This window comes from Lineus longissimus, chromosome 18, assembly GCF_910592395.1.
Source record: "Lineus longissimus chromosome 18, tnLinLong1.2, whole genome shotgun sequence".
Taxonomy (NCBI): domain Eukaryota; kingdom Metazoa; phylum Nemertea; class Pilidiophora; order Heteronemertea; family Lineidae; genus Lineus; species Lineus longissimus.
In genome coordinates this window covers 12,247,510-12,272,396 of record NC_088325.1, presented here as the reverse complement: position 1 = coordinate 12,272,396, position 24,887 = coordinate 12,247,510, and the positions used below count along the sequence as shown (strand labels likewise).

Here is a 24,887-nt window from a genome sequence, read left to right as displayed (position 1 = left end):
TGCTGGCTTTGCTATAACCAGTCACAATTTTGCTTTGCTATGGTGGTGAGGAACAGGAAATCAATATCTGGCCCTTGGTGTATTCTTAAGTTCAAAATTCTGAAAAATTTTCAAGTAAAAAAAATATTTGGACTTAGACATTTTTTCCAAAAAATTTTTGGGACTGATGATGTTTCTTCATTTTGATCAGAAAAAAACCAGTGAAAAAAATATTTGGACTTGAAAGTTTTTTTCATCTGTAACACGACAAATTTGCCGCAATCAATTTTCGAACAGAAACCATGGCATGGTCGCCCGGGTTCCACTGTATTTCCTTTGGGATAGAAGTCTTAACTTTCATAAATCACCAATTGGCTATAAACACTGTTGGCAATATTTCAAGTATCAAAATATCTTGGCGCAAGATTGGACAGATTGTTTTCACAGCTCTTCTGGACAAACATGAAAAAGGTAATGAAGACCGTCGTGTGGAGGTCCCATGGTACAGCCGAGGACAAAGGACAAGGGATGCTGAGATAATATTGAAGTATTCAAATCACACATTGAAACACTTGATGAATTTGCCACGAGTTGGCATGTTTCCCAATAAAATAAAATAAAAATATTTAACAGGGTACCATGTGCGAAAATGAACCCATCCTTTTTTATAATGTACTGTCTTATACAGGAACCGACATCTTCTTTTTTCGGAAGCATTTCGAAGTTTTTTAACATGTTCAAAGTTTTGAAATGCTCACATGGTTGGTTTCGTAGTAATTGAGGAGGCTGTCCTATATCCTGAAATAATAGTATATTCATAAACCTCTCATGACTGCTTTATGATGTTTGACCAGGTTTCCAGTCTGTTTGTTATTGCCTTGTGACATTTTATGATAAATTAACCCATTAATAATTAGTTCTGTAATTACTACATAAATCTAACAGGGCAACTGCAATATCATTGTTGAAGCCAACAAACTTACCATAGTTTTTATCTTTAGGAGAGTGAAGCCTTTGGAAGACCTGTAAAGAAGAAGAAGACACTAACATTATTGTCACTCATAGATTTAAAGGAAATTCGCAAATACAAGAAAGTCGTTTTGACACCACCATAAAGAATTGCTTTTATTATTCATATTGAGAAGTCCAATGCCACGTTGGCCGATATTAAAGACATTGCAGTCACAATAAAGTCACCAATGCAATTCCTATGTCACAATCATCATGCCCCCTATGTCACAAGGCAGGGACTAGATACAGCGCATCTCTCAGTCTCTATTCAGGACAGAATTTGGTAGTGCTAGAGGCGTACATATAATAGATGCTTTGCTCTGATGGGATGTCCTCACATGTCCAAAAACATACAAAGTAAACAGTAAAAGACAGTCAAGCACAAACCAAGACTCCTTTTGCGGTATTGTATCTTTAGACTCTGCACCCTATGTCAAAAGTCAAGGGCAAGATACAACTAATATTGACCACTGAACAAATACTGCCGCTGAATGCTAGTGTTATTGATATTTCGAATTCCTCCAATGTTGACAATAATCAAGGGTTATAAAGGAAAGACGGTACAGCACAAACGAAGTCACCAACACAATTCCTTGCACAGTATCGCAATTTAAGACTCTTCGCCCTATGTCACAAGTCAGGGACTAGACACAACTGATATTGATCGTGTTAGCCCCAATGATTGACCAAGCCGTCCAAGCGCTCGCTTGATGAACAAGATTATCAATGGTCGAGGGTTTGGTGTCCAGATTGATCCCAGAGAGAAGTATAGATATGCGTATGTGAGATTGTAGCCGCATCAGTCTGATTGTAGCAATTTGTACCTTCACCACTTGCCCGTTGACCCCTTGTTGACGAAAGCGGTTTTTTGTGCTTTTTCCTATCATGACCCTTTTCTGCGTATGCAACAGAGCAGTACACAATTATCTCTTTATTGGCTCTATGTCAGGAGTTTGACTATCAAAAGGGAAGGGATTTGATAAAATGTTATCGGGCATATAGACCTAGCCAGGATCATCGAAGAATTTGAGAGGAATCACAAAATTGACCAAGAAAATCTCTCAAGATGTCAAAATTAGGAATATCTGTTTCATTTTTGGAAAACAACCCTCCCTTGTTTACGATTCTGTTCACATGTGTCTAGTCAGGAGCAGGTTGTCACCTTTTCTAAGGCCGTACTACTGGTACCATTCAACACACAAATATTGACAAATGCATTCCAAGGCTGACCCGACCATGCAGAATGGTTATCAGACAGTGACAAATTGCCTTTCTCAAAGCAATGTTTGCTTTCGCTATCGCAGCACATGGAATTGATTCAGGTCTTGGCGTAAAAATATTCTTTCCATCAGCAATACTCGTCTCTTTGGGGTAAAAAGTACCGGTACCGATCTTTCTAATCTTGCTATTGCTGCAATATCAATTTATGTTAAGGGGGCAACTTTGGCTTTGTATTTAACTGGCAAGAAGGATAATGACCCCACTTGCCACCATGCACCGCCACTTGTAGTATCATACTAATGCTCGTCTCTAATAAGGATTTTTCACCAATGCCGCGAGGCGGTTTTGAACATGGCTTGTGAATTAGAGACAAGCCTATGGTTACCCCCTGTTCAAGTGCATTGTATATTGCAGTGCAATGTTTTTGCAATTGTCATGTTTGGAGAAGTCGAGAGTCCTTTTGGAAGCCAGTTTTGTGTGAAAACCAACATGTCTCATCCCCATGATGTCCCTTTTAAAGTAATTTCAGATGCACAGAAAAACCACAGCCCTTGGATTAAAGGTGCCTGGCCGTAAAACCATAAATCCCTGTTAACTGGAACAGATTTCTTTCGAAAAAACCTCATAAATGTTTCTAGTTCTCATATCAGACTAATATTTATATTACAAACAAGGAAATATGGTTAGCAATCCCAACTCATATCTGTCAAGCCAACACAAAGCCTTTTCCCACAGAAGTACCCGACAGTAACCGATAGCCTCTCAAAGCTTTTAGCTACACGTAGCAATTCTGTCTGATAAGGTTGATTCAGGTTTCTCTATGAGATTTATGTGGCTTCAGTAAGTCCTCTTCGGCTTCTCATGTTTTTGTTGTCATTGATATCTGATCGTGGCTGTGAAGAGATGATACTCTCAAAGACAGCAGCATGGCGGTTTCATTGATGTATTTTTAAGGCTTTTACTACTGGGTAAATTGTTCTTAGAGGGGGACTACAGGCAGCAACTCGGCGTTTAATTGGCAGTCTCCAGGTTACTAATATACTGTAAACAGATGGGCAGATGATTTTTACAAATCTTAAGTGTCTCAATTTTCCCCCGAAATCAAGAAATAATGTATTAGAACCAGATTTCTAGTAGATGTCTTCATGCTTTACCATACCATCTACTAAAAGTAGCACGAAACAACCAAAGTTAAGGATGTATCCTAGTTAAGTCAGTTGCCCAAAATGACTTGGGTCATACATGTAGTTGGCACACAAAGACACAAGGCCTGGTTAGACCCAAGTCACAGTCGGCAGCGAATGGGTTAAGCATCTATTCTGAATGAACGCAGTCACCTACAGGCGGTGATAAGAACTAATGCGGGCACACACTATTAAGCAGCGTCATTCACATCGGACAGTTTATAGATCAGAGAGCAGGGTAATTACACAGTCGAGCAGTTTGAGAAATAACAGAAGTGTAACGCTGGGGCATTTTGGTCAGTCAAGGAAGAGTAAGCAATGGGATTGATGAGACAGAGGCGACTGGAGCATCTGAATTCAGGACTTCGATGAACAGACCTACAATGGACTGCCCATGGGTCATCAAAAGACCCTGAAGGTATCGAGTCCCTGCATTGAGAAATATAAGGTGAGGATGTTAAGTAGGACATTTTCTGCTATCTTTAAACAACTCATATATTTTGAAGTACTGCTTCTTTAAGCAACTGCTATCTTAACGTGGGCGCTTTGTAAAAATGCAAATGAAACGGCCAGGGGCCATTGTGCTCACCGTATAGATATTTGGTGCTTTGTAATTCATCCAGATTAAGAAACATTGTACATGTATAGTATACAGGTCAAACCAAAGTCGGTATGACATGTGATGTATCGTTGCTTGGAGTAAGTACCATAAGAATATCATCAAAAACAAGTCAATAATAAACGAGATATTGCACTTTTTACCTATTTTAGTTTTGGCCTCCTGGTGGCCAAGTTGAGTACCAGATCAGATCGAAATTCGGTGTCCGAGGTTACATGACGTAGGGAGTCATGTGTATCAAATTTCAAGTTCAAAGCTTTAGTGGTTAAGAAACGTGCCATAGTTACAATCAAACGACAAATTTACGCCATTTGACCTCTGTGACCTTGAAAATCAGGTCAGATCAAAAACTCATATGATATGTGATGTATCCTTGCTAGGAGAACCTACCATAAAAATGTTATTGAAAACGAATCACTAAAAATAAGCAAGATATTGCACTTCTTACTTTTTCCATTATGGCCCCCTGGTGGCCGAATAAAAAATCAGATCGAGCCAAAATTCGGCATCAGAGGTTATCTGATGTAGGGGGTTATATGCACCAAGTTTCAAGTTCATAGCTTTACTGGTTAAGAAACGTGCCATAGTTTACACTCTAATGGCCAATTTACGCCATATGACCTCTGTGACCTTGAAAAGTACGTCAAATTGAAAACCCGTACGATATGTGATGTACTCTTCCTATGGGTACCTACCATAAAAATTTTATCGAAAACAAGTCACTTATAAGCGAGATATCACACTTTTTAGATTTCCACTTTTGGCCCCCTGGTGGCAAAGTTGAGAATCAGATCAAACTGAAATTCAGCACCAGAGGCTATGTGATATAGGGGGTTATATGTACCAAGTTTCAAGTTCATAGCTTTAGTGGTTAAGAAACGTGCCATAGTTTACACTCTAACGGCCAATTTACGCCATATGACCTCTGTGACCTTGAAAAGTAGGTCAAATTAAAAACCCGTATGATATAAGATGTATATTTGCTATGAGTACCTACAACAAAAGTTTCATCGAAAGCAAGTCACTAATAAGCGAGATATCACACTTTTTAGATATCGACATTTGGCCCCCTGGTGGCCAAGTTGAGAATCAGATCGGACCGAAATTCAGTGTCAGAGGTCACCTGACCTAGGGGGTGCTGTGTACAAAGTTTTAAGTTCATAGGCCTAGCGGTTAAAAAACGTGCCACTGTTTTTGAACTAGGATACGACGGACGACGACGACGACGACGACGACGACGACGACGACGACGACGACGACGACGACGACGACGGACGACGACGGACGACGGACACTGCGGTATCGTATAGACTCCCCTACGGTGAGCCAAAAAGGGATCCAGTGTACAGAAATAGAACTAGGATCAAAGTCACACTCTCTTTCATTCTTAAAGGCTCAAAAGAATTATCCATAGATGTCAACAAATACCCGCACAGGTTAGAGAATGTGTTCCATCGGTCATGTCAGTCAGTCAACTGCTTTGATAGCCATCTCTGAATCAGAGAATAAATCTGTATAAAACTGATGAATGAAACACTAAGACAACTTGCTCCAGCAAAAGATATGTAAGATCTGCTGATAAAAGTCGTTGAGAAATGTCTGTAGTTCCTTGAACCGCACCAAATCCTTAACCGCAGAGTGAGCAATTTCTTGGTTTAAGATTGAAATGACCACATTCACCAAGCTTGCACCAGTCCTGAACTTGACCTAAACCTCTGCCATCTGCCACTTCCAAATCACTGCATGCTTTTCTTCCCAAACCCAAAAACAGCCAACCAAAATCACGACACGACACTGGACATGCTGGATGCAACTCTTCTTTTGAAACTTACATAATCACAATGTTACACACCTGAATTGCAAGCATTTTTTCTAATGTCTGAATTTAGCTGCAGTCCCTGAAGCGCAGAGTGAAAATTTATTATTCAGAAGGTACCATTGGCCAATTTCATGCCACGGTGCTCTCTGGTCCATGGAGATTATTGGCACGACGGCTTCAATTTGAGCGAGTCGCTTGATGTGTGCACGGTTTTCTTGGAGACGTTGATTCTCTGAAGAAAATCACCAAAATTGTGCTGGTGGCACAACGAAGGCTTTGCTGTTTAGTATGTGTAAGAACTTACTGGTTTATTATTTCATGAGGGGAATGCCGACAAGACTGTTTTTCCCACCAGCAGTGCATATCCCTGTGGATAATAAAGACGAGTCTTCAATAGCACAAAATCAAATGTGGTTTCATCGCTCAAAGCTTGAATGCTTACAATTATGGCTAAGCACTTAAACCTATCATTCTTTGTCAACCAGTCCGGCAGATTCAGTTCGCATCTGGCTAACCCAAAAGCAAGGTTTAATTTGGTATTAAGCCAACAGTTTTAACTGAGAACTATTTACCTGGGTATGGTTCTTGAAATCAGAATATCTATAGGATATAAACTGAAGACAATTATGTTGTCAGTTTTGTCTTGTCTCATATTCCTCGAGAGGAAAATATTTTTAACAAAACAGAAACTCCCAGATGAGAAATCTTATGATGCATACAGTTCCTAGCTTGATAAAGAAAAGCATTGTTTAAAGATATCTCCACGAAAGGACAGACTGAGACAAGGAGGAAAATATCACTGGAAGGCAGGGAATGTAAGACATTATCGAGGACACACTGCTGGATCTCAAATAACACAAGACCTCTAGAGTTACCAAAGGAACGTCAAAGTGTTTGTACCGAGAAACCCTGGATACCTGCTTATGGCCAAGGTACATGTCTAAGAAGGGCTGATCAATAGTGGTATCATGTTTTCAAAGAGGCGGTAGAGGGCTAGAGGTATCGAGATGTTAAGGGAGTTCATACGTTCCAAGCCTTCTTTTGTCAACACACAACATGTACAATAAGCCGCAAACTGGGAAAAACTTTTATAATTTGTCATAACGACTTTGGAAGTGTTTAGATTTAGCATGCACTCTGACAACCCTGTTACTCATAAGTTACCATATTATCAATAAGGTTATGGTTACTATCTCCCTTGGACTATGTTCTGATCGGCAATGATCTGGCAAATGTTAACACTTTACTGGTCACAATGCAAACATCTGGACAGCAGATACCTCTGAAATAAGCAGTCTTGGATGCTGTTGAGCGAAGTGAGTAAATGAATCTCCTCAAACATGCTGAAGACAAAGCTTGGCAAAAACTCGATAAATCGCAAAGGTACTCTCTTTATCATAAGGATGAAGCATTCAGTGGAAAGTACAAAGAGCCAAGCTACCTGCAGGAGAATATGATCAATAGATGTATCATGTTACATATGAGGACACACAACCCTATGCTTGTTCAGGAACACAACACTGCCAAGAAGGTCAACATTGTTATTGTCGGTATACTGGGCATGTTGGGGATACCTAAGGTTGGCTTGACCATGGAAGTATTCCTCCCTGATATATGCTAAGGTAAACTACAGGTCTTTTTTGGCCAAGGAACCAGTTATATCACTCACGGACACCATGAATGTTAACCTTCAGGTTGATGCTTGATGTTCGACTATAAAACCTTGACTGAGTCTACGCTAAATAATCACAGCTATTCAGATTGTCAATAAAATGTAATCACCTGATAACACCAGTAACTTGCTGCAGGCTTAAATTTCTACATCAACTATCAACTATCAACCATCATTGTCTTTTTTCCTTTTTATACAGACTAAGTGTGATGCCATCAGAAATAGAAAATAATCACAGCTTGTTTCACTCCACTCCAACAAGATCAAGAAACCAGTTCAAAGCTGTACATATAATGTACAGATGCAGCATCATGGAAGACGGAACAGAGCAAATAACACATGGATTGTTTACCTCCAAGTTTCTTTCGCAAACAACACTATTTGCCTTCAGCTATTAAAGCCTTAGGGGAACAGTTTGTCATGTTTGGCATTTCATCAATGTTAAACATTGGTTTATTTTTGACTGTCCATAGCAAACACTATCACATCTAATTGATTTCTAATTGATTATTCTTGAGGTGGCCATTAAATCACTATTTTTCAAAATGTTTAGATTTTGGTCTATTTCATTTATGAAAGGATAACAAAAAGAATCCTCACTTGCAAATAATGTCAGTTTTCAACATCAATAGTCTTTTAGACAAGTTCGAGTTAATTTTATCATCATAAAAAGTGAAATTTTTAGTGTTGTCACCAGCTTCACAAAATTTATCTCCCTTAAGATTAAAATCTAGTCCACGAATTCTCTAATAAATACTTACACATTTCCTTTTGTCTCCTAGTCAGATTTCACTAGAATGTTCCACACCTATTCAACAGGTTTTCAATTGTCTCTGCGCATAACATGTTTCTATGAGATTCCCTGATAAGAAGGCTATTAGGTTTCTAAGGATAAGGCTCTTCGGTTACAGTGGATTCAAACGCAGGTTCCAAAATCTAATCCCTTCCTTTGAGTGGAATGCTTGTAGAGATCTCAAGAAACTCATCAGATGGCTGAGAGTGAAGTCACTCGAATGGATTTCTTTAAGACTAGATTTTAGAAAAAAATATTCTGATTGTGAATAAAAGATGAATGAAATGGTCTAGGGACCAAGTGCTCACCTCGGGTGATGTTAATGCATGTCATTTGCAGTGGATATGGCGAGAAAAGTTTTGGTCATTGATGTGAATCAGAGAATGGTCATAAAAGCCTTTCACTCTAGCCCTACAGCCCACAAGACCTCTTGCTGGTGGACAGTAATAAGTTGATGGTCTTATGTCTGACTGTTTGAAAGGGTGCGGACTGAAGATGAATATTTCTTTGCCACAAATTTGTCATACTACAGATGAAAAAATGTTTACGTCAAAATATTTTTTTCACTTGTTTTTTTCTGCTGAAAATGAAGAAACATCAGTCCCAAAATTTTTTTGGATTTGAAAATTATTGAGAATTTTGATCTGATGAAAAGATTCAGGAAGAAAAAAATTCTGAGTCCAAATATCTTTTTCACTTGTTTTTTTTCTGCTCGAAATTAAGAAACATCATTAGTCCCAAAAAATTTGTTGGTTTAGAAATTTTCAGAATTTTGAACTTAGGATAAAATTCATCTCTGAAAGATGAAATGAAAAATGACTCGTTTTTTTCCTGCTCACACCAGTAAGAAACTGGAGTGCCTTTGAAGTCTAGCCCGATCTGTCTGATTTCCTCTGCATACAGCTGCATGTTAACTTGTCCTTCCCCTACGCCTGACTGATCTTTCCATAATCACTGCAGCACCACCATTACAACATCATTTCGTCATTCTCTAACATGTCTAATGAACCTTAGTAGCTTTCTGCCGAGATGTTCCTTGCCATCAAAACATGAGTATCATAGATGTAGAGGCCAATATGCTAAAGCCTCTTTTCTCCAATATGACAGAAAGTCTTCCCCGATTCGACTGATTTCCAGTTGATTTCCTCTGCATACAGTTTCATGTCATGTTGTCCTTCCCTCTTGCCTGATTGATCTTTCTGTAATCACTGCAACAGTGTCATTACACCACCACTTCATTCTTTAATGAACCGTAGTGGCTTTTTGCCTTGCTGGCTACCACCATCAACATATCTGTAGCGGTACTGTTATATCCACCAAAGAGCAATGTAATTTAACAACATCAACCACTATGTACCGGTACCTAACATGCCTATTGTATCAAAGGTAAACCACAAAGTGGATTAAAGACCTTAATATTGAAAACTGCCATTTTATTAAAAACAGATGACAGTCACTACTATTCTGTTTAGGCCACGTAGACGAAAGTGGCCTGTTCTTAGACAGTAGATGGCCGTAGAGTCTTTTCTGCCAGTCATCCACAGCAGCTGCCTAATGATGTATTGTTGACTTGTGGTAACATTTGTACCACAACAGCCATACTTTATGTTATAGCTGCTATCGATGTTCTTCTTTTTCATCACATTAACATAATACATCACTTCACCACCTTCTTGTCCATGGCCATCAGTGCGACACATAAAGATGTCTTTTGAACCTCATTGACTACATGGCATGTCCCATAGGGACTGTTAACCGACAGATGTTGATATTTTAGAACACACTTTAAAACTGCTACGACTGAGTTCAAGGTACATGTACACAGGTAATGATGATATTGTTGCTAAATCTATCAGAGTTTTTAAGTAAATGCCTCAAAATAACCTGATGATGGTTAAGGTTTAACCTCAGGCACAACCATTTCGGCTAGAATTTGCAATCTTAAAGCAATTAGAACTCCTTCGAAGTGAAGCGAATGCCCATTTCAAGGGTGGGAATCTGTGCCCTACAAAATATAGAACTGACATGACTGATGGTGGTGCGTATGACCAACACTTAAACCAACAACCAAGCGTCAATCTCTAAATTAGTTGAGAAATTTCAATCAGTACTACTGATTCATCAGCTAAGACCTACATTCCATAGTAATGATGGTGATCATTGTGAAAGATATTGGCTGGCGGCTGCCAGACAGAGTGTGGTCAACTTCCGGTGTGGCGGAGCATTGCCTGATTGGCCCATTGTCTGCGACTGAATTGCAGGGGAAATTGTGTGAGTGGCTGCGTCTTTTGAGCAGTGAAGTATTCACGATACACAGGTGATGAAAGCAGCCACTAGAGGCTAGTTTTTCATAGGGCGGAATTTTGATCTCTGTAAGAAATTTTGACTGAATCCCAAGGCAGCCCACTGCTCAATTCCAACCCCAAAAGCAATTTTCGGGTCTTCCATATTACATGTCTTACTCAAGACCTGGACCCTGGGCTGTCCTGAGACCAGTGCTAGTTTAGTTCAACTCTTAATGCATGTCTTTCTAAATTCCACCTTCTTTCTCCTTCTTTCTCAATTCTTTCAATGTGAAAGTAATTTCGATGAATTGGATGAAACCAACTTTTTACTTTCACACTTCATCACACATTCCAACATTTTGAAATATCTTCCTCTGCAGTCTTTCACAATTGTCTCGTAGAAAATTGATAATGAAGTTTGAAGTCAGCCTTTCACCTTGTCATCACACGCTCTAACAAATGCATTCAAGTCTATCCTTCCCTTTACACTTCATCCCACACTCCAGTCCAGGAGACAACCTCCACCAGTGACAGCATGTAGACAGGTCATCCAGGCTTTGTATTGATAGCCCTCAGAGGATCCCAGGTCCATTATCAAAGCACTCAACCGGTTCGTACCTTCCACAACCTCGGCCCGCCAACTCCCCTACGGCCATCTCTGCTGTCATCCAGAGTTTTCTTTTCATTATCAATGTCTTGACCTTTGACCATGCAACGAGAGAGACGGTGCAGTCAAGGATGCTGGTATCTTGCAGCCTGAGTCTACAGAGGAGTCACATTTACCACAGGTCATGGTTCACACTTCACGCTCCAAGTAAACAGAGAATAGTTAACTCGTAATTTTCAAAGCAGAAAGGGCCCATCCAACAAGTCCCTCATCTCATCTCTAACATCTCTCAATCTCATCTCTAATTTCCTATCACTAAGAAGAAGCCATATGAATCCTCCTCAGGACATTTTAGGAGATCTGTGTGATTAACATGTCTATCAAATCTAATGCTCGACACGTTCCTGGGGTTGCAGATGTCAAATGCAGAAGTGCATGCTACCCGGTAAGCCACATTGTGGTCATTTCCAGAAATACACACTTCTGTTTCCACTTCTATAGGTCATACTGCGTCAAACCTATTGGTAGCAATGACGTCATGCGAATGCATAAATCAAGTAAAATATTGGGTTGAGAGCCGAGTGTCGTAATACAAAATATAGGGACTACCATTTTGGTTAGAGTTCAGAATCCTAAAGCAAAGTATATGCCAATTTCTAGGGTGGGAGTCTATTCTTCGTTTTCCAGAAAACAGCCTCCCATGTTCTAAATAGGCACATCACTTCATTTTGAACAGGTTGAAGTTCTCATTTCTTTAGGATTTCAAGTTCTAGCCAAAACTGAAAATAGTGGTACCTATCATGGTCAACCCTCCATGGGTTACATCTGTCAGTAAATCACGGATATTTGAACCAGGCACCAGTATCAAAACACAGACGAAGAAGAGCAGAAATCGTTTCTGTACAATATTGAAGGAATTTGAAAACACTAGCAGCAAGGCACGGAGGGATTTTCGTGCTCTATAGTCATCTGATACCCAGTCGAAGCATTTTGTCACTAATATCACATTCAATGCTGTCGAGATCATTATCCTGCATCTCAACATTATCCCGTATATTTACTTATGCCATGCGTTTTGTCTCCAAGGCAGATTCCATAGTAATAGGAACAAAGGCGATTTCACAAAGCTATCTTGTTGTAAAGCTGCGTCAATTCGATGCACGGATCAAATCAGATGCTAACGCTATTGTTGATGGCACGAAAGGATTTGTAAATTGAGCTATCTGGCCTTTTGATCTGATATTTTCTTTACAAAATAACCTTTGGGAGCTCCTGACTGTTGACTTTGAATTTCTCATGGGTGCTTGGCTTCATATTCTAGACTCTTCCACTGAACAGTAGACACAAGTGGATTTGTAAGGAGAACCACCATTTTGCAATATCACAAACCTTTTGATTCATGATACAGGTCTGGGTAATTAGAGCACAGACTTTAATGATTAATTTACTCTAATCAAGTGTCACCAACGTCTACCAAATCAAAATCCCCTTGATTACAATGACACCATGCCTAGTAGCCAAATGAATTCCATAACTTATAATGATACCATACCTAGTAGTTTTATTGTTAAGAAGTCAGGTGCTTGATCAAGTTTAAAATGTTTCATACTTTTTAAAGTGGTGCTGTTTTGATCTGCATGCAGCATCCTAATTTTGCTGTCCTTGGTCCATGGAAGCACTTGACGTCATGCACACCAGCAGTGACCCTAAAGTCAGTTGAAAAGTGTCCTGCTTTTAATATTCGTCATTAAGAAAAGAAATCAAATCAGCCACCATTAGGAATCCATTTAGCCCAGAAGCGACCCACTCTAACCTGAACTACATCACTCATGCATTTAAACTACTCAATACACAGCCATTGCGGCTCTAGTTAGTTCAAATATCTCTTTGCCGATGCAACATTTGGGCCAAGATTAGATTGGAGGGCCCCTAATGTGGCAACTATCTCCTCCTATCACTTCCCGCGACCACTCATCGCTTCAATCGCGCTTAATTCACTTCATCTTTCCAGACTTCGCTGCCAAAATCGCTTATTTAACGACTAATGCTTTTCTCGGCTTCTTCAAATTCAATTCACACAAATGGCTGAATTCGTTCTGACTGATGGCAAGCGTCATTAGGCGGTAATAGGGGTAGCAACTAGTGACTACGACTTGATAGATTACTTTGCCTGTTGAATGTCAAGATTTTCATGGCTAAGTTCTTTAAGGGGATGGTGATGTTGGCTTTATTAATGAGAAAGGGTATGTAACAATGTCATATAGTTATGCTGTTTGAGGCATTTTTTGCGTTTTAGCCTACCATAATTCTACATTTTCACCCCCCACGATAATGTACCTTCCCATTTCTGATTTAAAACTCCATTTCAAATTCGTTAGTTAGATTCGGTCAGCTAAACATGCAGACAATAGGGTTCCATCAAGAAACTTATGTATGGGAATTCCATAGTGACAACTCGACACATCAATAATATTACATTGATACAGACTTGTATCCTTGTCTCATGTTTGCTTTCATACTGCTACCCCTCCCACTCCTACAGGGATGGCTAGCTAAAGCTGCTTACCCGGTACCATGTCTTGTAAGTATTTGCACAGCAGAGGTCATAAGTTGATATCAATTAGCGCAAGGATAGATACTTCAGACGCGATGTCTTTGTTGATAAAGACGTTATAAGCGAGATGCAATTAGTGATTGAGATACAGAAGTGCATCTTCAGACGAGCTGGTGTGACGTATTCTTGTTTACTATCAAAGTATTGTTCATATCAATGTCGTTGCTGTGAAGTGCCAGTCTGAGATAGCCCTTTGGTCACTCTTGGGTCTGCTGCATGCCTTTGAAGGGATTCCATTCTTTAACCAACTTTGGCTTCGTGAATATTATGAAAGCAAAGAATATACAAAGAAATGAGAATCATTACTCATGACACAAAGTAGTGTTGATTGCTGGCAAAGCACTGTTGGTACCTGGGTTAGAAAAGCTGTACTGTCATACGAAGCATGCTGCTGCAGCGTCGATTGTTGCTGAGTTATAGCGATGATTGTCGTTAAGACCTTGTTCACACCCAGGTTGCTACTGCAGCCCGTGGTGCCAGTCGACATCTAGATGGGTGCATCTATAGTGCCCAAGAACAGGTGGCCATCCCTGCTGAAATGAGGAGCTTTCAGGAAGAACACCTAATGAATAATGTAGAAACGTAAATGAGAACCAAGGGGACCAGTAAATGTGCCACATACTCTAATAATAATCTTGTTAATCGGAACAACAATCATTCCGGAACACAATTATGTACATAACAAATTTCATTTGGAAATGTTTGGGTGTACGTTACTTCATCTTTGATGCCCTGAACAAACATCGATGAAGCAGTTGTATGCTCAGTAAAGTTGAGATGAAAGAAACTGTGCCAGATATTCAATTCATCAAGAACCAAAGTTACAGTGCATTCTAAAGTTCTTCTTAGGGTGGAATTTACTCGGCTGAAAATTTGATGCAATGAACAGTACACCGCAATACCCTCAGCGGAAAGCAGGCAAAATTACCAGTGAATTATGGCATTGGAAATTGTGTTTACCTGTGATGATTCGTCAAGGGCGATAAAGGTGACTTTTATTGCCAATGTCGGACGGGATGATCGGGATGATCGTTGGAAATTGCCATTCGTACTACTCAACATGAAAAATGCTCTTGCCTTGCTGTTTAGAGTGAAGTGTGCAGGCATGAGAAAGGAGAGATACCAGTCTGACAAGAAAAAGAATTAAGGGTTGACCATTGGAATCACCTAAAGCAATTAGAACTTCTTCAAAATGATGTGAATGTCAATTTCAGGGGTGGGAGTTTGTTCTCGTGAAAACAGAACTGACTCTCACCCTTGAAATTGACATTCGCTACGTTTTGAAGAAGCTCCATTTGATTACAAGCTCTAGGGAAAATGGTGGTGCCTATGGACAACTGTTAAGAAAGAGGCAGAGGCCTGCTGCTCTCCTTGTTGAGTGAGCTTTCTTTAACATGTTCAAATTATCTCAAAGCGTTTTGGAACGCCCAGTAGCTATTGAGCTATCATGATGTATCATGTTTATCATGGTAACAGTATAATGGTAATTGTTCTGTTTGGTAGATAGTGATACAATAATAGCCAAATTATCCTCATAACACTTAGTAAAGCAATTAGATGAATGATAGCCTTCAGAATGGTAAATACATGTTATATGCTGACTATTCAAATACAAAATTTTTTTTCCCAAGTGAATACCAATAAATGAGAGAAAAATAACAACAATTTGGTGAGGTGTGTCAGTGTCCTTGTAAGTGATTTATGGGAAAGGTAGCATGACTGATGGTAATGAACTATTCTGAACTAGTTCTCGATGATCATGGTGCCTTTTCCTCGAAAAGCAAAATGAAACTGTATACATGTACTATCATTTTGCAATGAAACTCCTCCTATCATCCCAACTAAATCTAAAACCGATAGCATTACCACCACAGTCTACGTGCACGCTCCATACATATCCCTCGGGTCAAATTATCCAGAATTGCCCGACTAATTGCCCGAAGCCCGGCTCAATCAATCGCAATCACTGGAACATTAGAGTTTAATCAGGTTTGATCATGTTATAGTGATCAAGATCATCTGGTTTATATGAACGATGAAGTGACTGTCGATCAGCGTTTAACCCTTTTATTGATGATTAATAACTGAATACTATTTTCAAAAGACTTCGTATGATGCCATTTTGTAGTCTGATTTCTATACTATTTCCACAAAAACCCAACATCGAATGGCACCCTACCAGCCAACCAACCCCTCAGTGGAACAACTTACTGGGGATCAGGATGCCTGCAAAGAGTCGCATTCGAATCTATTGATTAAAGGGCCACTGGGGTACCCCAGATCATAGGTGACCTCAGCCAGACAAATGAACCCAAAAGACTATGTCGATACAAGTGCAATAAACATGATAAAGGGATTTTCATTTGAAAAGGATTGCTGTTAGAAAAACTGGATGAACCAGCGAAATCCTCATGATGATATTCCAACCAAAAGATCAAAGCTACAACAACTCATTGGGGACATTGGCACGGTTTGGTACCATAGAGTGTTAGTTACACCGAAGGTTAAGCTCATCTGGTCACAGATTACCAATGAGAAGTGGGCCAACAAATCCATGAACACAATGGAAGGATTGAAGCGAAGAACCAGGGATATCGAGTCACCTTTAAATGTGGATGTTCTTCACGACAGTCACGTAGCACTGGGGAATTTGCTCATTACAAACATCCATGACAAAAACCATATGCGTATATTTGTACTTATATCAATCGATGACCTTGGCCACACCTTTGTAACCTGAGGCAAAGGAAGCTATGAATACAATACATATTGTCTGCATGCTACATGGTCTTTAGATGTTTTATCCATCCACAAGGTTATGTTGTTGTCTAGCGATACATCACGATCTTGCTCAAATGTGTGACTCACACAGATATGGACACAACCTTGAAAAAAATATATTTTGTGGTAAAACAGATATTTTGACATACATTTGGAACAAAATACCATTTATTGCAAGGTTGATAGGCCTTTTTGTACAGGCAAACCTCAACTGGCTAAATTGTGCCAGAGTGTGTCTAGATGTAACTATCCTCTCGATTCAGATCCTAGACACAACCCCTCCCAGCTCAAGAGAGTGATTTGAAGTCGTTCCTTGATAAGCTGGATATCTTGTGAAGACCTAATTTGTCGCTGATCACTCTAAGTGGAGTCTGGCACTATAAATACACTATATTAATTAACTCTAACAACATTAGCCAATATAGCTCCTCAGGGTCCTTTTGGTGTTGACGGTCAAGGGCGTCTCATCTCCTGGTACACTGGTAACATTGGAATATTGCTCTCATAATACAAGGTAGAGAGCTCTTGGACGCAGAGTGCAAGTTGTATTTCTGTTAGCGAACACGCATTTGGTGCAGTTGGTGGTAAAGGACATTTCTTCTGCCAGTAACAGCTGATGTACACTACTGTAATCATATAAGGAAATGGGCCCTTGTAGGGAAAATGCTAATTCAGAAGTGGTCTAAGATAAGTGGAACTAGTATAGTACATGTTCACAGGTCCATGTGGGCCTGTACTATTTGACCTTTGAGTGACATAATCTGAACGATTCACAACATGTTTCGTGAAAAACCATGTCTTCCAACAAACAAAACAAAACCTAACATACTCATTTCCTTTTATTTTTTAACCAGGATAAAATGGTATTAAAATGGTAAAAATGCTATAACATTCATTCATCTTCCCATCTTAAAAGCTATGCTCATTTTTCCTTTCAGATGCTAGCTGATGAAGGATTTAATCAAGATAATGGCTAGGTATCGGGAACGTGCACCGAGAAAAAATATCACGCGTGCTTTATGGAAATGATACAGAAAATACACGAGTGTGGTTTATTAGAAAATGGATTTGTGTGGGCGAATGAGGAACACCACATGCTTACATTTAGAGAAATGACAGAACGACAGGTTGTTTGTATTCAGTCTGCGGGAGGAGGGGAATTGAGATGAGAGAGTGCCACCTGTGACAGACCCGTAGACAGTTGGCTACACAACTGAAGACAGGAGCCACGACACAGAGGGGACTGGTAGCGCAGATGGACTTGCCATTGAGTATTCCAGAGCCGCCACTTCTCTGATGGCTACACAAACACAGACATACTTTCACTTGGGCACACATCATGGGTTATTGAACACTAGATGAAACCCTTGATTGAGGGTATCATTTGCAGGACTGTGACTGTGCTACATTTTAGAGCATCATGTTCACTTTTGGGAGGATTTGAGATTTGAGAAGAATAAACTATGTTGATGTCAAACTTTGTCAACTATACATGTAAAGCATGAAAGTAATTGGTAAATGTATCATAACATTAACCATTCAGTACATTCCGCCACAGACTGCTGTCCTCAAGGAGTTGAGTCATCTGCCAACTACAGCATAGGGACAGTGGTGATCAAGTAATTCATTGTAACTAGCACTTCTAATTTTTATTCCTTGCTGTCTGTGAGTAATCACAAATCAATTACCGCACTGATAAACATGATAAGTAACAAAGCATCTCAGTAAATTTCCACAGACTGAGCATACCATCACAACATACGTGTTACCAATTATCAACCTTTACTAAGACAGTGGTCATATTATTCAGCGCAACAAGCCATCTATAGTACTTTTTATTCCTTACCGTCCAAGGACAGCCACAAATTAATTACCACAAATACCCTCGCAGAAGAACACGGATGTACCAAATAAGCAATAAGATCTGTCTACAAATATACCAGCGTGCATTCCCCACTGACCATACCTGGCCACCGAGCGTCCTTTGCCCACTACAGCAGCAGCGGTTATATTATTCATTGCGTCTAGGATGTCTATAATGGAGAGGGTGGCATAATTTCTTGGGGGAGCTGATTAGCCGTGCTCTTTTCCTGTAATCACATTGTTGGAAGGTGAGAGAATGGGAGGCAGGTACTTTGAATGATTGCTGGGGTGGATTCAGTAAGACTATGTACTTCTTTGAATGATTGCTGGGGTGGATTCAGTAAGACTACGTACTTCTTTGAATGATTGCTGGGGTGGATTCAGTAAGACTATGTACTTCTTTGAATGATTGCTGGGGTGGATTCAGTAAGACTACGTACTTCTTTGAATGATTGCTGGGGTAGATTCAGTAAGACTACGTACTTCTTTGAATGATTGCTGGGGTGGATTCAGTAAGACTACGTACTTCTTTGAATGATTGCTGGGGTGGATTCAGTAAGACTACGTACTTCTTTGAATGATTGCTGGGGTGGATTCAGTATAAGACTACGTACTTCTTTGAATGATTGCTAGGGTGGATTCAGTAAGACTACGTACTTCTTTGAATGATTGCTGGGGTGGATTCAGTATAAGACTACGTACTTCTTTGAATGATTGCTAGGGTGGATTCAGTAAGACTACGTACTTCTTTGAATGATTGCTGGGGTGGATTCAGTAAGACTACGTACTTCTTTGAATGATTGCTGGGGTGGATTCAGTAAGACTACGTACTTCTTCTCAGCCTAGTCACACTCTCATACCAGTGTCCAGTTCTTTAAGGGCTGACCAGGCATCACCATTTTGGACAGAACTTGAAATCCTACAGCAATTAGAACTCCTTTGAAACGAAGTGAGGGTGGGAGTCCTATCTTGTTTTCATGAAAACAGCCTTCCCGGTTTTAAATTGGCATTCACTTCATTTTGAAAGAGTTCTAGTTGCTCTTGGATTTCACCTTCTGGCAAGAACAGTCCTTTAACTCTGAATTGTGTATAATGAACTGTGCCACGTTTGGCTTGGGTTGGCAAGATGTAGATGCAGTCAATATCACATTTTGGTGTTCAGTTTAAGGTGTTTTAGAGTAGTAGAACTTGACATCTAACTGATTGTTCTGGTTATCTTATCAAACCTTGTTCGGGTTAGCTGTCATTTTGCCCAAAACATTTATAGCAAGGGAGCTCACTGTTAGCCTACAGTTAAGCTCCAGCACAACCGTGTTAGGTGAGACAACTAATACTCTGTCAAAAACAGCAACCATCCTTGGCAAAAACTTTATGACAGAAAAAATTGTGTGCCGGTCTGTTGAATACTAAACAGAAACATGCCAGATCGGTGATTAAATTCTCCTAAATCACCATGGGAAATCAGTCATTACCTCTGAAAGCCGACACTTCAAGAATCAAGAAACTGTGGCATGACATTGCGTGATGGGAAAGGTTGGAGACGTGGCGTGATCTGCCGACTTATGAGTAAATTGAGGCGTTCTTAGACAGTACTTTGTTCTAGTTGTAAGAAATGGAGTGATACAGCGTAAATTTGGATTATCTCGAGATATAAGAAACATGGCGTGTGAATACATTGTGTGATGGGGAAGAGAGGAGAATTTTATGTGATAAAACTATTATGCATGTTTTTAGCAGCCATACTTTAAGCGTGGCTGCTGAATTGCCCATCTTACTTTTGAATATTAAGAGCAGTGCTGCATGAAAATTGTGTTGCAAATATGGTGTGATTGAACAAATTGACAATTCCCTGAGGTTTCATAGGCCTATTGAGCCGTTTTTAGAAAATTTCTAACTTGCATAGAGTATTCAGTAAGAAAAAAACACACGCAAATTGCAAAAAATAAGATAGGTGCAAAAAATTTGGTCGTTTACGGTATATAGGTGTCATGGCCAATTTTTCACACTGAAAGCCAAATTTCTTTTATCACTGCAAGAAAGATGACATACATGTACCGAGTGTAAATGTCAATCCAATAAATATTGTAGTAATCCGACTTTTTTCGAACCTTTATTGATATCCCAATGGGTACACATCCAATATTCGAAGGTAATATCTACGGCAACTAGCATGGGCTATGAGCTCTATGTCAATCTCATAGATACATGATACCACTTCATCCTTGTTTCTACAGTGATACGTGGTAACTAGGATAATCCATTCAAGGGCATATTTTCACCTCTTTTTTCCTGAGCGGCAACATGACACATTTCATACATCAGGCAAATAAATGCCCTAGAGTGAAATGAACACGTCATTCACTTGGACACCTTAGGCATATGAGAGCAATCAGTGGTACAGTGGCAAGAGCATCAGATTCATAATCAGGAGGTTGCGGGAGGGTCACTACTGAAGGGTTAAACTGATATGTCGATCTTATACCTAATCGTACAGTGATATCACTTCTTCTGAGCCAGCAATCCACCTTGACTCACCGAGGGACAACAACCAATTTGCCTTGGCTTGCAAATCCAAACACATACGTTGCCGAGGGAATCTCACATTCCCTCAGTGAATCAATATCGCCTTTTATACGAACAACGGCCACCACGTCCGGTGGAGAAAAAAGTATTGGAAAAGACAGGTACGTTGTTTGTCAGCGAATTGGAAGTCGAACAGCACAAATAGGTAATCTAATAGATGGACATAATTTGTTTGTACCGTGATTGGTCAGGGAAAAAGACAGGAGGCAAAGGGAACATATCCTATGTTAAGATGATGCTCTTTAACCTGCTGGGGCCATGACATTTATGCACCCAGACCAATATCAGTTGATGTGCTTACTGTTCAACAATTACTGATCTTTCAGTACACAGTGACTCACCAGACTTGTAAAAATGTCACCCTTTCTGTTGTTTCTATCCTGCATATCCTAAAATTTCCCTAAAAATCTGCCTGTTAGCTCAATAAATCCTATGATGTGCTAACATCTAACATGTCTAATCCCATCTGATGGTGCTCATCTCTCAAATCAATTTTTTATAGAGTTTTATCAAATCCTTTCCTTTCACTTTATAATAATACACATTTTCCTTGATTATTTCACTGTGCAGATATTTATTTCTTGTTAAGCTTTTAAAGGTAGAAATCAGCTGAACACGTAAATATAAATTGTGTGGATGCTATTTAGCCTGTTGATAGTGCCTTTACAAAAGGCCTATATTGCTTGTTACAAGCCTTTGTGAAACAAGACTCGGGGCTAAATAGCGTCTACACAATATCGCTGGCATTACCATAGCAGTCAACAGGTCATATTGGGTTAACACAAGATCTCCCCTTCATAATATACCATACTTCAAATAAAGACAACCACGTCTCTTTGCCTATCCCGAAACAAGCTTTCAGAACGCATCACAGCCCGATACAAAATGAGCATTTCCTCTCCTCAAATTGACAAAAGGGGCCTAAGAACCCTCGAAGAAATTAGCCATTGAGGCCAATAATGAAGGATGATTCGATAACTGTCTCATCCTTTAGATCTTTCTATCGAGGTTGTATCGTGCAGTATAAGAGTGTCGCTGCGATTGTCAGGAAAGGCAATTGGATAATTAGTCATCGAGACGAGGGGGGCTTGGAAATCGTACAAGGGTATTGGCCTTGGCCAGGGTTTAACCCTTGTACTAGATGTTGGAGAGCACACAAGGTCGCCTTCTTACAAAATTTGATACTGCAAGATAAGAGACTTTAGTTGGTCTTCGAATCTGAGGGGTTGATTTTGTGGTACTGCCCCCTCTCAAAAGTACACTGTATATCTATATATACACTGAAACTTTCCTTTAATGTAGTCAACATATCTTCAGGTCAGTCATGCCAGTGCAACAATAACTGGTTCTCCAAAGTACCAACCTGAACAAAAGAGACTTCAAGTTCAAAATTCATGTCCGTACTGCGTATCTGTATCGTTGTTACGTATGGCGTTTTCAAATCTTTGACAATCCCGATGCATGACATGAGATAGGTACAGTGTTTTTCTATCTTTGTCTAAAGTATTGGTAACATTATCCTACAACATTAGGTAGAGTAATCCCTTTAGATCAGGTGCCCCCTTGAATCTGTCACGATATAAATGGCTTAGAAAACATACAAGGACACCCCTTGAGGTCCTCAGACATTCAGCCCAGTCTCTCATCTCAGAGATGAAAAACTCGTAATGGGCAATTTCCTTTGACTATATATCAATCAAGGTACTTACAAAATATACAAAGTCTAAGTTTTGTTTGAGGGTTCTACATGACTCATTCTTAAACCAATCTGTGCTTGTTATGACAAATTTCCTGCATATGGCCCTTTTTGAGCAAGCTGATCATCTAAGGGTCTTCGACAAATTTCCTTTATATGCCCCTTGCTGAGCCAGCTGAACTCATAAGGGTCTCCTTTGGAATCCATAGGAAGGTTTGGCAACCCCTGCCAACAGAGAAGTAGGAAGATCGGTGGTGTTATCTAGTGCTGTTTTAATTCATTTACACAGCACTCGCGAATCATCTGCTATACATAGAAGTTGCAGGAATCGGGGAATTTAAAAAAAATTGTCGATAAAATGCATTAGGGGTACACTTCTTCATTCTTAGCTCTTCGGTTTGCGGATTTTTTTCCAATGACCTTATGAAAATTATTTTACTCTATATCACCATATGTCAGTTACACCCGACTCTTTGGAGGCAAACATCTTGCTAAAGGTTAATTGCCTTCCCTGAGGTGGTAAACAAACTGTTCATTTTCTGACCCGCATTGACCCCAAGCCATTTCTGTAGTACATACCTTTTTAAATTAAACATTGGAATGAAATAATATCGAGAACATCATTGACACAAATGATTACGAGCCTCTAGTTGTTCTAGGTCACCAACTACGGCAGACCCCGACTTGAGAATAAGACATGCAAGACGAGGAGGCTATTTGATATTCTACCACAGACGTTGATCAATCCTGGCCGTAGGTAGGAGAGAATGACACAGGAGATTGGTGGCAGTGTCGGGTCAGGTGTGACAAGCACAGGTCATCGCAGTAATTGGAGCTATTGGGCATCACGCTTTGGAGGAGTGTTTTGCCATCTGCGGCCAGCCTATGTTCAGACTGATGACCTTGAGGGTCGACCATAGGCACCACCATTTTGGCTGGGACTTGGAACCTGAAGCAATAAGAATTCTTTCAAAGTGAAGTGAATGCCGATTTCAAGGGTGAGAGTCTGTTTTTTGCTTTCCAGAGAAAAGCCTCTAATTTGCCGATTTGTTGTCATTTACTGACATTGGAATGTCAAGTATTACCTGAAAAAACTCGGCATCACATTTTCATCATTGCCTGTCAGCAACTCCCAATAGAGTGAAGAGAGTGAAATTCAAAACTAACGCTTTTTCAATCCGCCATATAAAGTTGCTGCCCTTTGTTCTGGAACCATTTTCCGCTTGTCTAAACCTGTCAAAGCAGGGCATACGTCACTTTCTGTAATCTCTTTAAGATAATGTTGTGCAACGATTCGGGATATTAATCGGAACTCTTCTGCTTCAGAGGCAGTAATATTCCGTTGCCGTTGATTGTTTTCCAAAGATCTTATCGCATCAGTGGCGATGGGCCTCATTTTCCTGATCCCCCGAGATGGAAGAGCATCCCTGTTTGACTGTAACCACCTGAACTGTCACAATGTAGAGTCTGTGTCACCATAACGTGACAAGATATCACCTCCTATTTTGTATACTCTCATTCAAATAATGTGCATGTGTCTGTTCACGTCATCTTGAACCATGTGTCAGCTTAACACTCCACCTTAAACTGAACAGAACATTGTATACTGGATGTGTGCTTCTCTACACCAATGTACACATGATTTCCATATACAACAGTTATAGCGTTTACTGACAAGTAATAATCCAACTGTTGACGGTATTTGCTTGGCTCTGCTAACCTTTGGGCAGGCATGTATATTGTCTCATTGCCTGGAGGAACATTTTATGTCTTTGTTTGAGAAGAGAAATGTAAGGTTAGTAATCCATCTAGGAGTAGAAATGTTGACGGACGAGGTGATCTCGTTTCTCGTCCAGGACAATAATGCTCCTAGTCATTGTCCACGAGTATAGTTGGTAGCAGTCTTATTGGTATAAACTAATGATGGACAAAGAAGATTCACATCTTATCCAGGGAAGTTATGCTCCTAGTCATTGTCCACGAGTATAGTTGGTAGCAGTCTTATTGGTATAAACTAATGATGGACAAAGAAGATTCACATCTTATCCAGGGAAGTTATGCTCCTGGTCATTTTACCGTGACATTGCATGAGTACAGTGGTTAGTAGTCTAATTGGAACACGCCAAGTTCAAGGATGGACAAGCCAGAACCATATTACAT

General features: G+C 39.9%; 1 protein-coding gene across 14 annotated transcripts in view; it reads right to left on the bottom strand.

The window, feature by feature from the left end:
- Positions 1-24,887, bottom strand: part of LOC135502200 (nephrin-like) — a 194,692-nt gene that overhangs the window by 96,095 nt on the left and 73,710 nt on the right. For all 14 annotated transcript variants that reach the window (XR_010449744.1, XR_010449745.1, XM_064794850.1 and 11 more), the window contains one exon: positions 963-1,002. The gene's annotated coding sequence lies outside the window, so the exon portion shown is untranslated. The remainder of the gene's footprint in view (positions 1-962; positions 1,003-24,887) is intronic.